At 43.7% G+C, this 20,813-nt stretch overlaps 1 protein-coding gene across 1 annotated transcript in view; it reads right to left on the bottom strand.

Annotated features, from left to right (window-relative positions):
• Positions 1-20,813, bottom strand: part of DCHS2 (dachsous cadherin-related 2) — a 272,388-nt gene that overhangs the window by 214,146 nt on the left and 37,429 nt on the right. The gene's annotated exons all lie outside the window — the stretch shown is intronic.

Genomic DNA, 20,813 nt, shown 5'->3' with positions numbered 1-20,813 from the left:
ATTTTGGAGCAAAGCTCTGCCATCATCTGCAGATAACTACTCTTCTTTTGAGAAACAGTTCTTGGCCTGCTGCTGAGCCCTATAAAGACTAGAGACTTGACCATAAGCAACCACGTTGCCATGTGACCTGAGGTGCAATTGTGAACCCAGTCTTGTCCCACCATCCACACCATAAAGTAGGGCATGCACACCAGCACTCCATCATCAGATGGATTAAAACACACTTGAAGGCACAGGTTACATGAGGAAGTCCCCCAAGTGCCCATGACCCCCTCCTGCTTTGTCACCTCCTCTCTCCCAACCCACACCTGTGATCTCACGGGCAGCCCCACTCAATACTCTGACCGAGGAAGAAAAAACTCCGGTCCCACATGGTGTGCAGGTATCACCCAAGAGTGGATGGCTGTGGCATGATGGCCCCTTTTCAGAGACAACCAGGTGGTGAAAGGGAATCCCGCCAGTGACAAACTGCAAGTAGCGCCCTCTAGTTGTTCATTTCCCTCAGGTGGAGAAATAGCCAGAGACACGAGTCTAGACTGCTTCATGGGCTGTAACCAATGGTTTGGCTGGGTAGTCAGGACTTGGAAGGAATATGAAGGGTTAACTAGTAAGAAAGGGGTCCAGAGAAGAGCTGTGGCGATCAACCTCACTAACTGGACCCCCAAATTTAAAGACACATGTGTCCACATGAACACTTATACCAGGGGTATCTCAGCAGAGTAGGATTTTAATGACAAGGGGACAGGATGACATCTGTTATGTACTTGCCAATCAGCCTCTTTGCCCAGCCATTCCCCCAAAGGAATTCCTGCCCAAAGGGCTCAGGAATAAGAAGGCCACAGCATGATCTACCCCTTGTGAGGTGCATAACACAAACACAAACTCGATCTGGCCAATGGTCAGCCCATCTTTTGTGTTCCTTGTTGATATGTGTCGCTTGTTATATAGCTTGATACCACGGTACAGCACGATCACTACAGAGAAGAGAAAGAATTCAAAAATTTGTTGTTTATGTATTTAATAGAAAGCAGAACCAAATTTCTAACAACGATTAACTTGTCATGAGCAAGCTAAAGAAGCTTAAAGAATCAGAAGTTGAAAAAAAAAAAAAAGAATCAGAAGTTGGGTTCCATTTCACATATCTCAAAAGGGAAAAATCTAAATTCATCCAAATAACCCTGAATCATTTCTGAAACTAAACAGCATCTACATGAGTGTGCCAGGAAAAATTATTATAAGAAAAAGAAACAGTGCATGTTACTTATTACAAAGATGAGTATGAGGGATCAAGGCAGCTGGAGATGCTTCTATTTGCTGGTCATAAAAGCATCACCCTCAGGATCAGAGTTTTACAATCATTTGAAAGGGCTTGGGTAAGCCCTCCCACGTCAAGCAGTACGGAAGACCAGGTGTTCTAAAAATCCCTTAGACAACAGCTCCAACAGACCCTGGGCTGGCCACAACAAACACCATGATTGCTTATCTCATGATGAGCTGTAAACTGAAATCCAGGCTGTTGCTCGATGGCAGTAAAAGCAAAGAGACAGCCACACCTGCATTCCTTGTAGACCAAGTAGGGAACCAAACCTGCATTCCTTGCAGACCAAGTGGGGAACCAAACCTGCAAAGCCCACATCAAGCCAGTACTCCTGAAGGAACTGTTCTTATTTAACAGGGGTTTCACAGGACTAAGGCTTCAGGGCATTGCCTGGTAACACAGCACTCCAGAGACCATGCAGCATCTTTGGTGTGAAAAGGTGGGGGCGGGGGGGGGGGGGAACAAAGATGACCTCAAGAGGGTTATATTCCAGAAATCACAAAGAAATCTTTGTGTCCACTCTTTCTGCAAAAGGAGGGCTAAGAGACTGCTTCAGAGTTTCCAGAAATAAGTTCCTTCAGCACTAACCCAGGATCATGCAACAGCAACTGGAGACAGACAACTCTTCTGGCTGCCAGACCCCTCAGGTCAGGCATCCAAACTAGTCAAAGAAGAACCTACACACTTCAAATTGTCCTCCCAATGTGATCTGTCAGATTGCCTGAAACAGAAACAAACCAGTGATGGGGACCAACAAACCCCTGTTTACAGCAAAAGGAACTGTATGGCTCCTTTCACACTGAGTTCCTTATTCCAACTGGAATTAATTTTACATGTGGTTTAATTTGAGACTCCAACTTGATTTTATTCCAAGTACTTAACTAGTTGTTTTTCTTTTTTTCTTCCAGGGATGGGAGGATCCAAGTTACAAAGGAAAAAGGAGAAGGCTCTAACCACACACCGAAAAAAAAAAAAAAAAAAACCCAAAACATGAAATTTCTATACATTAAACAAATATTGCAAATAAAATGAAAAGGCAAAGATATACTGAAGGGAAACAAAGAGCAAATACAAAAGGTAGATACTCATAAAAAGAACTCTTTCCAATCAGTATGAAGAACGCTGGGCTCTTGTATGAAAAATTAGGGACAAACATGAACAGAAGCTCACTGAAGACTAAATGGAAACACACAGGAAAAAAATATTCCACCTAACTAGTAAAAAGCTTCAACAACCCAATGTTTTCACATATCAAATTGGACAAGATTATTTTAAACAGATGCAGTGATGAAGCAGCTTTAGCAAAGCTGACAGTCTCACACACTGTACACTGCTGATGGGAGCGGAAACGTGCAAAAATTTCTTGAAAGCAATTACATGATAAGTATTAAAGATCTTATAATGTGAATATCCTTTGACTCAATCTCATTGTAGGGATTTATCTTAAAGAAATCATCAAGGAGTCCCCATCATGGCTCAGCAGAAATGAGTTCAACTAGGATCCACGAGGCTGTGAGTTCGATCCCTGCCTCGATCAGTGGGTTAAGGATCTGGCATTGCCATAAGCTGTGGTGTAGGTCCCAGACTCGACTTGGATCTGGCATTGCTGTGGCAGTGGTGTAGGCCGACAGCTGCAGCTCTGATTCGACCCCTAGTCTGGAAACCTCCATATGCCTTAGGCAAGGCCCTAAAAATCGAGGAAAGAAAAATAAGAAAGAAATCATCAGAGATGTGGTAAAATATATCAGTGCAAATATACTCATCACACTTCAACATTTAAAAAAACACACACAAAAAAACAAAGTATGTATCAATACAAGAACTAAATACATTATAGCGCACATATATTACGCAACATCCTGCAACCATTTAGAAATGGTGTTTTCAGGAGCTCCTGTCGTGGCACAGTGGAAACAAATCAGACTAGGAAGCATGAGGTTGCAGGTTTGATCCCTGGCCTCACTCAGGGGGTCAAGGATCTGGTGTTGCCATGAGCTGTGGTGTGGGTCACAGACTCAGCTCAGATCTGGCATTGCTATGGCTGTGGTGTAGGCTGGCAGCAACAGCTCCGATTAGACCCCTAGCCTGAGAACCTCCATATGCCACAGGAGGGCCGTAAGAAGCCAAAAAAGAGACAAGAAAAGAAAAAAGAAATCATGTTTTCATGAAAACGTAATGATTGGGACAAACACCCATTCACCGTAATGTTAACCGACAGATAGAATAAAATACTATCTCCATTTACTACACAGTTCATCAATCTCTCTCCCTCCCTCTCTGCACACACAGAGACGATATTTCTTCATGGGAGGCTCTTTCAGGATCTGTAGGACACAAGGGGCAGACGATAACAGCCACAGCCCAATTTCAGTGGCTTCAGCCCAGTTCCCCTGCATCACCGCTGGCATCACCAACTGTCTGTGTGTTTCCAAAAACTCCTGCTCCAACTAAGCACCTCCAGGGACGCTTTTCAAGCTTGATGCTTCATGAAATTGTTTAGAACACTGCATGATTGTGGCAGTTGTGGGAGTGGGCTTCTTCGATCCATCTCCCTGCTAAAGAGAACCTGTTGAGAGGGGTTACCTAACAGCCTCCAGCTGCTGGACCCTCAGGATCTGCCTTGGACCCTGGCCAAGGTTACGCTGTCCTCTAGCTGTTCCCAGCCAAAGAGCAGGCTGGGCTGCTCCTGCCCAAAGGAGGACTCTTCTCCTGGGCAGCCTTGGCTTTGGGGCACCCCAATGGTCGGGCCAAGACTCTTTCAGCTTACTCAGCCTGCACCTCTTTCCATGCAATCTTCCTTCCCTCCCTCTCTTCCATCCTCCAGCCCAGCCCAAGTGTCTCCCACCTACACCTGCTCCATTATAGGCCTGTCTCCCATTGAATCTCTTGCCAGTTCAGACCATCCCAGATCCTGCTTCTCAGAGTACCCAGGCTGGTTTCATCAGCAGCAATGCTATTTTGTATTGGTTTTTATCTGATTTTATAAGATGAGAATACTGTTACTGGAGATACATTGTTTCATTACATAAATTACATAAAATACTGTAGTGCATTAAATCTCATGAGTACTAAGCAACTGCTTACTTATTAAAACATTCGTGTAACAGGAGTTCCCATCGTGGCTCAGGGGTTAACGAATCCGACTAGGAACCATGAGGTTGTGGGTTCGATCCCTGGCCTTGCTCAGTGGGTTAAGGATCTGGCATTGCTGTGAGCTGTGGTGTGGGTCACAGACATGGCTCGGATCCCAAGTTGCTGTGGCTGTGGTGTAGACGGGCAGCTACAGCTCTGATTATACCCCTAGCCTGGGAACCTCCATATGCTGTAGGAGCAGCCCTAGAAAAGCCAAAAAATTAAAAAATTAAAAAATTTGTGTAACAAATACTAATACAGTTCTTAGCTTTCGTATACAAAATGTATTAGTTGAATGATGTGCCAAGTATAATTGATGAGCATGAGATATTAAATAAAAACTATCATTGTTTTCACACAGGATGGTATTTCTATATATTCTCATTTCAAACAGCATCGATCCCTACAGACACACATACTTTCAGGCCTCTGATGTACTTATTCTCCATAACAGGCTCAGGTCTTCCAAAGGAAATGAATTTGATCAGAAGGATACATCAGCCATCTACACAAATCAAGCCTTAAAAGTAATCAAGTTCTACCTGTGAAATGAGTCATTATTACATTTGTAATCTGGGTTATGTTATCATCAGACAAACATTTATTTATTTTGTTTCTATGGCCCCCTGGGCACAGGAACCAGACAAAACTACAAAGCAGGTAAAGCTGCCCCGACGGCCCCCTACTCAGTTTTAACCTTTCAAAGTTCTTCCCAGATCCCCTCTCTCCAGCCCACGGCTGCCTCCAGGCTGGAACCAGGCTCTTCCCGCTTCGTTCACATCAACATTCCTTTCAGACCACCCTCACCGCACTAAGGAGCACTTTCAAGAGTCAAGGTTTTTTCCCCCTCAACCAGTCCCCGAATGCAGGTATTCCATTCTCTTTGGAATATCCTTCTTTTTGATAAACGTGAGGATCACGTGTGCCCTCTAAGGTGTTACTGAGTGATACCAGCTCACAATACAGTTGTTTTCCAGGAAGAAAATAATCTGAGCTCCAGTTAAAATTGCCCTGCCAAGCTGACCCTGTGACCCGGAGCTGAAGGGTTTAAAGACAAAGCCTCATTGATTTGATAAATAAAACAAAGCTGACTTCAGCATCTGTGCAGTAACAGGGCTTCCTAACTCTTCGTTGTCCAAAGCTGTTACTGCAGGTTTCGTCTCCAAAGATTTTTTTTTTTTTTTGGTCTTTTTAGGGCCGCACGCATGGCATATGGAGGGTCCCAGGCTAGGGGTCCAATCGGAGCTGCACCTGCCAGCCTACACCACAGCCACAGCAACATCAGATCCGAGCTGCATCTGCGACCTACACCACAGCTCTGGGCAATGCCCGATCCTCAATCCACTGAGCAGGGCCAGGGATCCAACCCGCTTCCTCATGGATGCTAGTCGTTAACCGCTGAGCCACAATGGGAACTCCTCCTCCAAAGATGTTAATGGGTGATATTCATAGGAGGCTGCTAAAGAACTGGGTGAAGACAAAAATTTCAAACAAGCGATGAAAGATGAACATGAGAGAAACCTAGTGCAGTAAACACTTTTCAGAAGTCTTCAAAATCCCAGCCACGGTTAAACTAACCAGGTCTAGACTTAACTTTCTGTTGCCAATGCTCATTTAATCACATCTGATTTCCTCCTTAGAATTTATAATTAATTTACCAACCATTTAATCTCAGTAACAAACCTACTGGAGAAAGGTCCAGGCCAGTTCATAAGCACAACTGGATCTGGGCCATTTTATATAAACAATGAATCATCTGATTTCCGAAATTGTCATGGGAAATATCATAGGAAGGAAGAGAGAGGAATGGAAAAATTAAACACTCTCGGCAATGGCTTGGATCCTGTCTTTTTAACATTAAAATATTTTGTGATATAAGTTCCCACCGTCTTGTAAGGGATCCTTGTGTTTTGGTGCTTTTCACACACATTATTTCACTTAATTGTCAAAACAGTCCTGGGCTGTAGGTTTGTACTGACTCCACTCTACAGATAAAGAAACTCTATTGATGGGATTTTAGTGACTTAGGTGAGACCTGCATTTACTTTGTGGCAGACAGGGGGCTAGACCCCAGATAAGCCTACTCACAGCTTCCCATCATGCCACTCTCTTTGCTCCCCCTTCTCTGTGTTGCAGGAGCACAAAAGGATGCTCAAGAAAGGTTTCTTGGGAGTTCCCATCACAGCACAGTGGAAACGAATCCAACTAGGTACCATGAAGTTTCGGGCTCGATCCTTGGCTTTGCTCAGTGGCTTAAGGATCCAGCGTTGCCATGAGCTGTGGTGTAGGTCACAGATGAGGCTCAGATCTGGTATTGCTGTGGCTGTGGCGTAGGCCAGTGGCTATAGCTCCAATTGAAACCCCTAGGCTGGGAACCTCCATATACCACAGGTGCAGCCCTAAAAAGAAAAAAAAAAAAAAAGAAAAAAAGAAAGAGCTTCTTAGACACAAAAGATTACCACATTATAGAATTAAAATGTTAAAAGTCACATAGATAAGAAAAAATATATGCATATGTGTTCCTCCAAAACCTACGAAAGCCCATTTTCTCTAGCTGAACTATAAGGTATAATATTTTCTCCTGGAAGAGAATCCTAACTAAAACTAATGAAAAGTATAGTCACTCTCAGTTATACTGAATCACTTTGTTGTACAGCAGAAACTAACATCACATTGGAAATCAATGATATATTAATTAAAAATCTATAATACTAGGTAGATTTCGATAATAAAGGACACCACTTACAATTGTATTTGAAATCCGGATGTTTTTGTAAACCTTCAATATGTGTGACTACATTGAGTCTCTCCTTTTGATTGGACATGAATCCTCTGGCTTATAATTAGTTTTGTTCTGATCACTGCATAGCTAGGCTCCTTTTGAAAAACAAATTTCATGCAAATCAAAACTACCATGAGATACCACCTCACACCAGTAAGAATGGCCATCATTAATAAGTCCACAAATAACAAGTGCTGGAGGGGCTGTGGAGAAAAGGGAACCCTCTTGCACTGTTGGTGGGAATATAAGCTGGTACAGCCACTATGGAGAACAGTTTGGAGATACCTTAGAAATCTATACATAGAACTACCATATAACAGCAATCCCACTCTTGGGCATATATCCGGACAAAACTTTCCTTAAAAAAGACACATGAACCTGCATGTTCATTGTAGCTCTGTTCACAATAGCCAAGAGCTGGAAACAACCCAAATGTCCATCAACAGACAACTGTATTAGGAAGATGTGGTATGTAGACACAATGGAATACTACTCGGCCATAAAAAAGAACGACATAATGCCATTTGCAGCAACATGGGTGGAACTAGAGACTCTCATACTGAGTGAAATAAGTCAGAAAGAAAAAGATAAATATCATATGATATCACTTATAACTGGGATCTAATATACAGCACAAATGGACGTTTCCACAGAAAAGAAAATAATAGACTTGGAGAATAGACTTGTGGCTGCCCATGGGGAGAGGGAGGGAGTAGGAGGGATCAGGAGCTTGGGGTTAACGGATGCAAACTATTGCTCTTGGAATGGATTCACACTGAGATCCTGCTGGGTAGCATGGAGAACTATGTCTAGATACTTACATTGCAACACAACAATGGGAGGGAAAAGTATGTGTACATGTGTGTATAACTTGGTCCCCATGCTGTACAGTGAGAAAAAATAAATGAAAAACAAATTTCACTTCATTCTCTGTTGTAGAACGATCAAGAGTCCTCCTCGCTATCACATCTACATCAGGAAACTCTCCTTTAATCTGCTGTCTCTAAAGGGCTGTGGGAATCAGAGGCCAGACTCTCAAACTGAATTCATTAATGCAGCAAACACTTATGGAGGCTGTTGTATTCATCGCCAAGAGTCTGAAGACACAAATTCCACAAGATGTGGTCCCCGTCATCCACAATCTAGCAGAGATGATGCCTCAGACAGGGAGGGATTCAATATTGGGACTCCAGGCTCCACTGCAGATAAGACAAGGTGCCGAGAGGCATGGGAGATGGAGAAATAGCTCAGCCTGAGAAACTGGGAACCCACGGGTCCCAGGAGGGAGACTCAAGCTGGAGTTCAAGGAATATCCACAATTTTCCTAAGCAAACAAGAGCAAGGAAGGGCATGGCAGGTGCAAAAGAAAAAGGCATGAGGTAATGAAAAGATGTGATGAATTCAGAAAAAGTAGAACTTAAAAATAACTAAACCTGGGACTTCTCCTTTTGGCTCAGCAGGTTAGAAATCCAACATGGTGTCCGTAAGGATGCAGGTTCGATCCCTGGCCCTGTTCAGTGGGTTAAGGATCTGGTGTTGCCGTGAGCTGTGGTGTAAGGCACAGATGAGGCTCAGATCCCACATGGCTGTGGCTGTGGTGTAGGCCGGCAGCTGCAGCTCTGATTCAACCCCTGGCCTGGGAACCTCCATATGCTGGTGTGGCTATAAAAAAATAAACGAATAGCTGAATCACTTTGTTGTACAGCAGAAATTATAACATTGTCAGTCAACTATACTTCAATAAAACTTTGAAAAGTAAAAAAAAATTATGTATCAAATAAGGCTTTTTAAAATGAACTTTGGGTCAGAGCGAGAGGGAAAGATCACAGAAGTTAGTAAATGGGTCTGTTCACATCTATTTTGAGTTCTCAGAGGCCTGTTTTCTTACTTTATGGTTAGGTGTGTTTGAAAATACCATCTGAGGAGTTCCCGTCGTGGCGCAGTGGTTAACGAATCCGACTAGGAACCATGAGGTTGCGGGTTCGATCCCTGCCCTTGCTCAGTGGGTTAACGATCCGGCGTTGCCGTGAGCTGTGGTGTAGGTTGCAGACGCGGCTCGGATCCTGAGTTGCTGTGGCTCTGGCATAGGCTGGCAGCTACAGCTCCGATTAGACCCCTAGCCTGGGAACCTCCATATGCCGCGGGAGCGGCCCAAGAAATAGCAACAACAACAACAAAAGACAAAAAGACAAAAAAAAAAAAAAAAAAAGAAAAAGAAAATACCATCTGAGTAGGTAAGTTCTCATCACTACATGGGCCTATTTTGAACTCTATTTTTTTAATTTTTGGGAGCTTTTTAGGGCCACACCCATGGCATGTGGAGGTTCCCAGGCTAGGGGATCGAATCCGAGCTACAGCTGTAGGCCTACACTAACAACCACGGCAATGTGGGATCCGAGCTGCATCTGTGGCCTACACCACAGCTCATGGCAACACCAGATCCTCAACCCACCGAGCAGGGCCAGGGGTGGAACCTGTGTCCTCATGGACACTAGACAGGTTAATTTCCACTGAGCCATGCAACTCCTGAACTGTAATTTTTTTTTCATGAACCCGAGCTTCCTTGAAGGGACCTGTGTATGGTTTCATTTATAACACATGGTCTTAACTGTCACTGCAGCTTCTCGGAATGAGGTCCGAAGACACGGAATTGCGTTTTCCTCATGACTGATTTGCCAGCACCTAGAGCCCTGAAATGCTAACTTAACATACGCACAAGATGCATTTATGCAGAGCTCTCCCACGTGCATATCACCTTCAGGTCTATTACCTCCTTTTATCCTAATGCAACACCAGTAAAAGAAAGCAAGCCCAGAGTTCCTGTCGTGGTATGGTGGTTAACGAGCCCAACTAGTATCCATGAGGACGCGGGTTCGATCCCTGGTTTTGCTCAGTGGGTTAAAGATCCAGCATTGCCGTGAGTTTCGGTGTAGGTCGCAGATGCAGCTCAGATCCCGAGTGGCTGTGGTGTAGGCTGGCAGCTGTAGCTCTGATCTGACCCCTAGCCTGGGAACCTCCATATGCCTTGGGTGCAGCCCTAAATAGACAAAAGACCAAAAAAAAGAAAGCCCATTTTAAATCAAGGCCTCCCCATGCCTGGTTCCTCCACCTCCCACCACTATATCACTAAGGCCTGAGAGCTCTAGTGACAAAACCTAACAGTGGTGTACCCAGTCCCTGTCTTTAGAACTACCACCGCTTAATCCCCCAGACACCTGTGCACATTTTTCTCCCCAAGAAAAGACTTTTACAAATCAAACATCCAACCGCAGTAGTATTAACGATTTTTTTTTTTTAGATTTATCTTTATCATACCTGTTTTGTTTGCTTTTTAGGGCTGCACCTGCAGCATATGGAAGTTCCCAGGCTAAGGGGTGAATAGGAGCTGCAGCTGCCGGCCTACACCACAGCCACAGCAATGGGATCTGAGCCTCGTCTTCGACCTACACCACAGCTCAGCTGGATATGTAACCCACTAAGTGAGGTCAGGGATGGAACCCACATCCTTATGGATATTAGTCAGATTCGTTTCCACTGTGCCACAGAGGGAACTCCTCTGTGTCATATCTTACACCTGGCTTATAACAGAATGATCCCAAGTAGAAAGTGACACCAACTGATAGTAATTATTCTAGGGTTCACAGAATCACCCAGAGGACTTGTTAATTTTTATTTTTTATTTTATTTTGCTGTTTAGGGCTGCACAGAGGCACATAGAGGTTCGCAGGCCAGGGGTCCAATCAGAGCTACAGCTGCTGGCCTACACCACAGCCAAAGCAATGCCAGCATCTGCAACCTACCCCACAGCTCACGGCAATGCTGGATCCTTAACTCCCTGAGCGAGGGCAGGGATTGAACCCAACACCTCATGGTTTCTAGTCGGATTCATTTCCGCTGAGCCACGACGGGAACTCCATGGAGGGCTTGTTAAAATGCAGGTTGCTCTCCCCCACCCCCACCTCTTACTGAAAGTTTCTGTTTCCATAGGTCTGGGATGGGACCCAAGAATTTACCACTCTAACAAGTTTAATAATACGGATGCTGCAGGTCCAGGGGTCACACCTTGAGAATTACTGATCTGGAAATCAGATGCAAAAACATAATACCTGCATACTTCTATTACTGCAATTACATCAGTATACTTTTGCGTTTAACCTTTTTTTTTTTTTTTTTTTGGTAAGTGTGTTTTCACCCCACATAAATCCTCAATCAGATGGTGGAATATACATTCTTTCGGATTAATTATTTTATGAAAACTACGATTTTATTATCCTCTTGCTAATTAAAATAAGTTAAGGAGTTCCCGTTGTGGCTCAGTGGTTAACAAACCCGACTAGCATCCATGAGGACTCGGGTTTGATCCCTGGCCTCGCTCAGTGGGTTAAAGATCTGGCATTGCCGTGAGCTGTGGGGTAGGTCACAGATGCGGCTCGGATCTGACATTGCTGTGTCTGTGACGCAGGCTGGTGGCCACAGCTCCAAATGGACCCCTAGCCTGGGAACTTCCATGGGTGTGTGTGGCCCTCAAAAGACAAAAAAAAAAAAAAAGGAAATAAATAAAATAAGTTAAAAGGAAAAATACACACCACAGAAAGGGGTGGGTAACTGTAGAGAATTGGGATAACACTAATTATTTTACAATTGCATATTTTAACATAAAATAATTATTTTTTGCCCAAACAGAAAGTAATTTGCTACAGTTTTAAATAAAATTTTCTGTTTAAATAGAAAATCAGACCTGTATTTCCAAAGGAATGGAATTTACATTATAGAATTAAGTTACGTGATTCATAAACTTAGTATGGAGAAGCTCCATGCTTCCGCAAGCCAAACTGGAAAACAGCTGCTGGGGTACTTCTCCTCCTCGAAGCCTTAATTTCACCAAGAAGAGCCCAAGCATCGCGGTGTTTCACATTATGAAATTCACTGATTGTTCTGAAGTTTCAAAAGTGAGGGCTGCCGGCTCAGATCAAGGCTCATGAAGTTCTGGATGGTGGTGAGCTCAATTCTGAGATAAAATGCCAATTCTTAACCATACCATACTAACACAATCTACACATTTTGTATCTAGTTTTTTGTTTTGTTTTGCTTTGCTTTTTGGGGCCAAACCTGTGGCATATGGAAGTTCCCTGACTCCGGGTAGAATTGGAGCTGCAGCTGCCAACCACAGCCACAGAAAGGCAGGATCCAAGCCGTGTCTGTGACCTACACCACAACTCATCGCAACACCGGATCCTTAACCCACTGAGCGAGGCCAGGGATCAAACCCGCATCTTCATGGATACTACTTGGATTTGTTTCCACGGCGCCACAGTAGGAATTCCTGTATTTAGTTTTTAAATTATCCTCTATGCTACAATCAAAATATCTACATATAGTACATGAATATGTGTGTGCATATATATACATATATATATATATACACACACACACATACATATATGCTGCAAAGTCTAAAGAAAATATAATAAACGTAGTCCTCTGTTCCAAAAATTTGATAAATTGGAGTTCCCCGGGGGCCTAGTAGTTAAGGATCCAGCATTGTCACTGACATGGCCTGGGTTCAATCTGTGACCTGGGAACAGCCACATGCCAAGGCCACGGCCAAAAAAATTTTTTTAAAGTTGTCAAATTACAGAGCTCACTAAGTCAAAGGTTCATGGGACTAGATGTGCTGTCAGTCCGAACACTGAAATACTGTCCCCTAAGGTCGCAGTTTCTGAGATAAACTCACAAATACTGTATAGATGTGTGTAAAGCCAATCCAATCCCTACAAAACAATTTAAAAAACCACTTTAGGAGTTCCCATTGTGGTGTAGGGGAAACTAACCCAACCAGTATCCATGAGGATGCAGGTCCCACCCCTGGCTTTGCTCAGTGGGTTAAGAATCTGGTGTTGCTGTGAGCTGTGGTGTAGGTCACAAACGTGGCTCAGATCCCACATGGCTCTGGCTGTGATGTAGGCCGGCAGCTGTAGCTCTGATTCAACCCCTAGCCTGGGAACCTCCATATGCCGCAGGTGCGGTCCTAAAAAGCAAAAAAAAAAAAAAAAAAAAAAAAAAATCCTGAAAGAGAAAGGAAGAACTGAAGCAGATGCCCAAGAGATAAGAAGACCCCTGCCTTCAAAGCTCTCACTGTTTTAGAGAAATTTCATGTTTCATAAAAAAGCAAACACATAGCAGATGTAAACCACTACACTTAGAATGGATAAGCAACGAAGTCCTACCGTACAGCACAGGGAACTGCATCCAGTCTCTTGGGATAGAACAGGATAGAAGATAATATGAGAAAAAGAATGTATCTATATGCAAAACTGGGTCACTTTGCTGTACAGTACAAACTGGCCCAACATTGTAAATCAACTATATACTTTAACAAAAATAATTTTAATTACAAATAAAAAAGCAAGCACAAGATTTAGAGGACCATAAAAAAACATTCCCTAAAATCAGGAGGTGGTTCTCCTCTGCTGTTACAAAAGAGAGAACAAAGGTACAGAGTGCTGAGCAAGGTCCCCCCAGATGCCATGTGTGCACAGCCATGTGTGTCTGCACCCCCACCCATCACCACCCCTGCCCTGCTGTGTGTCTCCCAGAAAGACCCTGCAAGCCTCGGTCCATCAGCTCCCTCGGCAATTGGCTTCTTAGAGCTGCATGTTGGGATGTGGCAGCAGGCAGGCTAGGAGGCTGGGGGACAAGGAAGGGGTGAGCCAACCTGAGATCCCACCCCTTCTCTCAGCCTCCAGGGGGTGTGTCTTAGAAACCATCACCCACACCTACTGTGTCCAACTTACAAAACACAAACAACGTGTGAGACTCTCCAGATCTAAGTAAACCTAGTTAACGCAACAGGTACTAACTTGGTACTTAGTAGAGCCTCTCAGACCACCACTTTTACATCTGTTGAACTCCTAGTTGACTGGGGCTTGTCTTTTCTTTTCATTTTTTGTCTTTTTGCCTTTTATAAGGCCTCTCCCTCAGCATAGGGAGGCTTCCAGGCTAGGGCTCGAATCGGAGCTGTAGCCACCGGCCTACACCACAGCTCACGGCAACGCCAGATCCTTAACCCACTGAGCAAGGCCAGGGATCGAACCCACATCCTCATGGATGCTAGTCGGATTCGTTAACCACTGCACCACGACAGGAACTCCGGGGCTTGTCTTTTCTGTTAAGCAACACTATTGTAAAAAATGAGGCAATATGAATGTTGTATAGGCTCACTGGTATATTCCTACTGTCACCAATAAATAAGTCTTACCTAGAAATGTGAGCTCCAGTTTCTCCATCGTATGTGGCATTTATTCTGCTGATTTAATTTTTTTTTTTTTTGTCTTTTGGCCTTTTCTAGGGCCGCTCCCGCAGCATATGGAGGTTCCCAGGCTAGGGGTCTAATCCAAGCTGTAGCCGCTGGCCTACGACACAGCCACAGCAACGCGGGATCCTCAACCCACTGAGCAAGGGCAGGGATCAAACCCACAACCTCATGGTTCCTAGTCGGATTCGGTAACCACTGAGCCACGATGGGAACTCCCTGCTGATTTAATTTACAAAAGTCTCCCATGGTTTAATTAGAGAAGCTTGCAGAGGAAAAAAAAAAAAACTGTTATGTGAACACTAAGTGCTACTTTGATGACCTCCAATCCTTCCTTCTTAGACACACGTCTTTTTGAATGACTGATTCAATGACGATACAAAATTTTCCCATGTGAAGTGGAACACCTCCTTCCTAAGGGACATTTGTCACTTGAGAGAGTTGTAAACCTCTGTAATATCCCCAACACAGGCAGCCTGACACTACCATTTTTTTTTTTTTTTTTTTTTGTCTTTTTAGGGCTGCACCTGCAGCATGTGGAAATTCCCAGGCTAGAGGTCAAATCAGAGCTACAGATGCTGGCCTACACCACAGTCACAGCAACTCAGGATCTGAGCCTCATCTGCAACCTACACCATAGCTCATGGCAACACCGGATCCTTAACCCAGTGAGTGAGGCCAGGGATTGAATCCACATCCTCATGGATCCTAGTCAGGTTCATTACTGCTAAGCCACAAAAGGAACTCCTTGATGCTATAATTTATGATCTGTTTGAACTGAGGCCTCAGTTATCACATCTATAAAATGGCTTAATAATACGACCTACCTAATGGGGTTGTTGTGAAGGTTAAATTAGATAATCCATATAAAATACACAGCAGTATCTGGCACATAGTAAGAACTCAATAAATGTTAGCTATTGTTTTATTGACAGCTTCAACTTCATGCTGACAGGAAAGAAATACAATGGGGAAAAGTTGCTGACATACATTATTTGGTTAAAATAACAATACTAATAGTAGCAATAAACCATCAGCTTAACATATCCACATTACCACGTACAAACCCTATTTTTAACCTCAGCTTTCAACTGAAAGCTATAATTGAATGACTGTATGCCAGTTGTTTCCTAATGGAGCTTCCAGACCAAGAAAAACTAAAATAAGTAAAAACGGGAAAAGGGAAAGTAATTCAGGGAGCAGAGGAATAACATATGAAACATGAGGTTCTGACAAACATCAGATTCTTAGAAAACCATTTTTACTCTTGGCTTTCCAAGCCAAGTCCCTGACCCGCAGGAAGGAACAGCATGGCTGAAGTTTGCTATGGTCTGAAGGTTTGTATCCCCCTAAAATTCATGTTTGAAGCCCTAACCCTCGGCGTGATGGTATTTGGAGGTGGGGCCTTTGGGAGGTAATGAGCTTCGATTAGTTATGAGGGCGAAGCGCTAATAAAAAGAGAAAGAGACCAGAGGGCTATCTCCTCTCCATCATGTGAGGACACAGTCATAAGGCTGCAGACCAGGAAGAGGGCAGCCATCAGTGCCCAACCATGCTGGCATCCTGCTGCCGGACCTCTAGCCTCCAGAACAGCGAGAAATAAATGGCTATGGTTTAAGCCACCCAGTCCATGGTACTTGTCACAACAGCCCAAAGAGACTGAGACAAATAAACAGAATTTTAGGCCTTACCATCTAAGAATCTGGAGTTTCTCATTAAAGACACATTTTTTCTTTTCCTCTAAAAAACATCATTTCCTCTTTTCTTTCAGTATTGGCTAAAGCACCAATAGAAACACACAGTCTTCCTGGACTGAAGAATCTGAAGACAGAGGGCAAGGCAACCACAGCCTTTAAAAAGTGGGAAGGAAGGAGCTTCCATAATGGCGAAGCAGAAATGAACCCGACCAGTACCCATGAGGACACGAGTTCGATCCTGGTCTCACTTAGTGGGTTAAGGATCCGGCGTTGCCATGAGCTGTGGCGTAGGTTGCAGATTCAGCTCAGATCTGGCATTGCTGTGCTGTGGTGCAGGCCAGCAACTATAGCTCCTGTTCGACCCCTAGCCTGGAAATTTCTATATGCTGCAGGTGTGGCCCTAAAAACCAAAAAAAAAAAAAAAAAGTTAACATTTCTTTCTTTTCTTTCTTTTTTTTTTTTTTTTTTGTCTTTTTGCCATTTTTGGGGGCTGCTCCTGCGGCATATGGAGGTTCCCAGGCTAGGGGTCAAATCAGAACTGTAGCCGCCAGCCTACACCAGAGCCACAGCAGGATCCAAGCCTCGTCTGCAACCTACACCACAGCTCACGGCAACGCCGGATCCTTAACCCGCTGAGCAAGGCCAGGGATTGAATTGGCAACCTCATGGTTCCTAGTTGAATTCATCAACCACTGAGCCACAACAGGAATTCCTAACATTTCTTTCTTTACCCCACCAGGTTTACTTTCCAAGAGAGAAAGGAAGAGAGCAAACACGAGAGAGAGAAATGCATAAAATGGAAAAGACTGCAACATGCTATGATGGTACCTCATAATTCAGAATGGCTTATAATAGGGAATTCAATAGAAAAGATTGTTATAAATGAAGTACACAATCAATAGCCTGGTGAAGTCTGTAATAGTAAGAAGAGCTAAAAATATTGCCTTCTTTCCCTTGCGCTCTTAAGATTTTTACCATCTGGTCACATCTGATAGATCCTTAAGTAACTGTATTTATCATTGAGAGAAACATACCTAGAACCTGGAAAGTGTTTAGTGGATCCTCCAAGGGATAGGTGAGGAGGGGAAGTTTCCCAGAGGAAAACTCCCATGCTTGTTTCATTTGCACAGCTTCCCAGAAAGTTCTCCCTGAGGTCAGGAACTGAACTGATACTCAAAGCCCTGAGCTTGAGGTTACACTCATCAAAAGCACGAGAGGGAGGTCACACTTTTCCAACCCAGAGAAAGGAAAGGTACAGAAGCCGCCTGGCAGAATCGCCCCCACCCCCACCCCCATCCCCATTCCCACCCCCAGAAACAAGAGGCCCTGCTCTTCCCTTAAGCACAACCAAAAAGGTTTTACTATCCAGAAGCTTTATCCCCTGAAGGGAAAGTATCTTTCCTGCTCTTTTTCCCAAGTTACAAATGATACATTTAACTGTTTTCCTTAGGTTTTGGCTTCACAGAGATCGGATTCCTTCTGCATCTTTTTCTTCTTCAAAATGTGGAAAACTGGACATCTCCCACGGTGGTCTCTCCTTGACACTTTACAGGGAAGCAAAGGACTACACTTTACATTTGTATATTGTTACATACCTCATAATTTTGTATTGTTGCACAGTTTGCAAAAGCATTTGCTCCTCGTCACAAACCATTACGGGAGGTGAGAACCATGTTATTGTTTTTGTTTGTTTGTTTGCTTTTTGGGCTGCACCTGCGGCATAGGGAAGTTCCCAGGCTAGGGGTCGAATAGGAGCCATAGCTGCTGGCCTACGCCACAGCCACAGCCATGACAGATCCAAGCCATGTCTGCAACCTATACCACAGCTCACGGCAATGCCAGATCCTTAATCCACTGAGCGAGGCCAGGGATCGAACCCACATCCTCATGGATCCCAGGTGGCCTCGTTAACCGCTGAGCCACAAGGGGAACTCCATGGAACCATGTATTGTCATTCACATTCTCAGACAGAAAACTGTCTGGAAAACAATTTGCTAACATGGACTCTTTGAACAGGTGTGGGTGGAAGGGATAGGAGAGGGAATGGCGGTTAAATTGCTTGTAGAAAGTTTTACTACTATTAAGTGATGGGATTTAAATTCCTTCCAACATTTCTGATTCTGGATTTTATATATATTAATTGACAACTCCAAGTATGAATAGGGGGTGACTTAGATTTACCAACTCTAATATACATATAACCAAACAGCATTAAACATGCTGAAGGAAAAAAAGAATCTAAGTGACTTAGTACACATACCATTTGCAACTTGCAATAATTAAATGTATAAACTGAGTATTTTGTAGAAACCACTGGAAGGAGGAAAAATAAAACAAGATAATAAATGAAAATCACTGTGTATCATTCTTGAGAAATAACATCAGGTTTCTACTAATAACTAGATTTGCCACTAATAAGTGTCCACTCAATGTTTAAATTAATGCACCAGTTAATTGAGAAAATGACACGCGAAATAATAAGTCAAACAATTCAAAGATGTACAAGGAAAAAGGAAGGGTTCTTTCCATACTAAAGCTTTCATCTTCTTCATTTCTTCTGTAGTCTTTTGAACATCTTAAATGTGTGTGTGTGTGTGTGTGTGTGTGTACACGTACACACAGAGGAGCCTTGGTTATACAGCTACTTCTTTTCAGTAAGAATGTAGCCTGGCTCTTTTCCTAAACCAACATATATAGATCTACTTTTAAAAATTACATAGGCTTGGAGTTCCAGTCATGGCGCAGCAGAAATGAACCCGACTAGGAACCATGAGGTTGCAGATTCAATCCCTGGCCTCGCTCAGTGGGTTAAGGATCTGGCGTTGCCATGAGCTGTGATGTAGGTTGCAGACGAGGCTCAGATCCTGTGTTGCTGTGGCTGTGGTGTAGGCCGGCAGCTGTAGCTATGATTCGACCCTTAGCCTGGGACCCTCCACACACCGTGGGTATGACCCTAAAAAGCAAACAAAAAAAAAAATTACATGTGCTTTTTTCCCAAAATAAGACCTTCAGCTTCCCAACTAATAATGCCCCATCATAGCATTTTTGAGAGACACATGAACTCCATGTGATTTGGAGTTGGTACTTACCCACACACGCTTATTTATTCCTCTTTTCATCTTTTTTTTGGGGGGGGGCTACACTCACGGTACATGGAGGTTGCCACGTTAGGGGTCGAATTGGAGCTGCAACTGCAAACCTACACCACAGCCACAGCTGAGTCTCATCTGCAACCTACAGCATAGATCCCGGCAATGCCAGACCCTTAACCCACTGAGTGAGGCCAGGAATTGAACCTGTGTCTTCATGGATACTTGTCGGGTTCATTTCCACTGAGCCCCAACAGGAACTCCTTTATTTATTTGTTACAGCTGCTCAGCCTAGAGGATCCAAAGAGAAATAAGACATGGGACTTGGGTACCAGAGGTGACAGACTCTCTTACTCATGCAGAAGTGACAGTCACAATGTCAGCACATTCACGTGAGCTTCCTATCTCAATCACCGAGGGGGAGGCAGAGGGCCAGTGATGCCTGCATAGGCCATTAAGTGGCTTTTCAGGAGAGATGCCCTGAGCTTGAAGAACCCATCATTTCAGAGCCGGCAGGAAGCAAGCCTGCTCCTTGTCCTGAATGCGACACTAACTCATCCCTCAAGGTCGCCTGCCGAAAACACAAGCCTAATAAGTAATCTGGGAAAAGAGTGGTCAGGACCTTGCACATCTGGCAGGTACGGGACAAGTGACCTAGTCTAAAGCTAGGTGCAGGAGTTCCCGTTGTGGCTCAGTGGTTAACGAATCTGACTAGGAACCATGAGGTTGCAGGTTCGATCCCTGGCCTTGCTCAGTGGGTTAAGGATCTGGCGTTGCCGTGAGCTGTGGTGTGGGTTGCAGACTCGGCTCGGATCTGGCATTGCTATGGCTCTGGTGTAGGCCGGTGGCTACAGCTCCGATTGGACCCCTAGCCTGGGAACTTCCATATGCCGCGGGAGTGGCTCAAGAAAAGGCAAAAAGACAAAAAAAATAAAAAAATAAAAAATAAAGCTAAGTGCATATGTGGGATGGACAGTCAATGAGGACCTGTTGTACAGCCCAGGAAACTCTACTGAATATTCTGATAGCCTACATGGGCAAAGAACCTGAAAAAGAACAGATGTGTGTCTACGTATAACTGAATCACTCTGCTGTACACCTGAAATTAACACAATGTTGTAAATCAACTATATTTCAACAAAGCTTTTAAAAATGGGAAAAAAGGGGGAACTTGAAAAAAAATAAAGCTAAGTGTGTTCATCAAAGCAGAGCATGTTACTTAGGTCAGAGTCAGAGCTCTAAAAACTGGACTATTCTTTGCCAGCTTAAGAAACCAGATACACAAAATGTTGATTAATCAAGTAGGAGAATTAGTGTTCAGGCTAGAGTTGAAGCAATTGATCCAAGATTTTTTTTTTTTAGCTCAAAGAATATAGGTAGTGTATATTATACTTTAAACAAAAAGCAATTTAAAATGTAACTAGGTTTTACTATACTTTCCTTTTTATTACAGCTTGCTTTACCGGCATCTGACTTTGTTGAG

This window comes from Sus scrofa, chromosome 8, assembly GCF_054392235.1.
Source record: "Sus scrofa isolate SSC_HxYL_T2T_F1_AM1 chromosome 8, Sscrofa_HxYL_maternal_Yorkshire_Landrace_v2.0, whole genome shotgun sequence".
Lineage (NCBI taxonomy): Eukaryota > Metazoa > Chordata > Mammalia > Artiodactyla > Suidae > Sus > Sus scrofa.
The sequence above is the reverse complement of the archived record's forward strand: the minus strand, read 5'-3'. Positions and strand labels throughout refer to the sequence as shown.